The sequence below is a fragment of the Octodon degus genome, unplaced genomic scaffold, assembly GCF_000260255.1.
Source record: "Octodon degus isolate 3935 unplaced genomic scaffold, OctDeg1.0 scaffold00268, whole genome shotgun sequence".
Lineage (NCBI taxonomy): Eukaryota > Metazoa > Chordata > Mammalia > Rodentia > Octodontidae > Octodon > Octodon degus.
In genome coordinates, this window is record NW_004524844.1 from 797,741 (window position 1) to 798,570 (window position 830).

The 830-nt window shown below is 47.6% G+C and overlaps 1 protein-coding gene across 5 annotated transcripts in view; it reads left to right on the top strand.

Annotated features, from left to right (window-relative positions):
- Vrk3 (vaccinia related kinase 3) overlaps positions 1-830 on the top strand; it is a 32,717-nt gene that overhangs the window by 20,698 nt on the left and 11,189 nt on the right. The gene's annotated exons all lie outside the window — the stretch shown is intronic.

Sequence of the window (830 nt, forward strand, 5' to 3'; positions counted from 1 at the left end):
GGTTAATTATATGATGAAACATTCAACCTCCCTCGAAGTGCAGATTGAGAGAAGGTAGCACTTTTCACCTGTGGATGGACAGAGTTAGGAATGGTAACATATAATGCTGGGCAGGATGGAAGGAAGAAGGACCTCTTCACGCGCTGCTGGAAATGTGAACTGGGCAGCCTCTGCGAAGTGAATTGAGGGGTGGTGCTCGCAGTGGTACGCACATGCTGTTGGGCCCATCACTTCCCATCAGGAGTGTATCCTGTCCAGATAGCCCCGGATCTGAGAGTGGTAGCACATGCCTGTAATCCCATCACTTGGGAAGATGAGGCAGGAGGGTTGCTGTGAGTTCAAGGCCAGCCCAGGGCTACATAGTGAGACCCTGTCTCAAAACCACAGCAGATATTTTTCACAGTGTGGGTTGTAAGTTATAATAAGGGGAAAGTATCTTGATATGTATATGTGTAGTCCCAGTATAATGCTCATTAAATTATATTATGAAGTGAATGTGATTTACTTTCTCAGTTGTAAACAACCAAACAACTTGCTTAAGCAGTAATAGCACCAACAGGACTCTACACAATTTATTGGTGCACAGAAGGGGAAAATCCAGGATGCGTCTAGGAGTGGCTGGATCTAGGGACCCAAGGCCGCCTTTTTTTTGTGGTACCGGGGATTGAACTCAGGACCTTGCGCTTGCCAGGCAGGTGCTTATTCTACTGAGCTATCTCCCTGGCCCCTCAAGACCTTTGTTGGGAAGCCAGCTTTTCTGTTTCTGCATTCTGCTTGCTCCTGCAGCACTCGTTACCAGGCATGGATGCCCATCGCAGGTTCAGATTTTC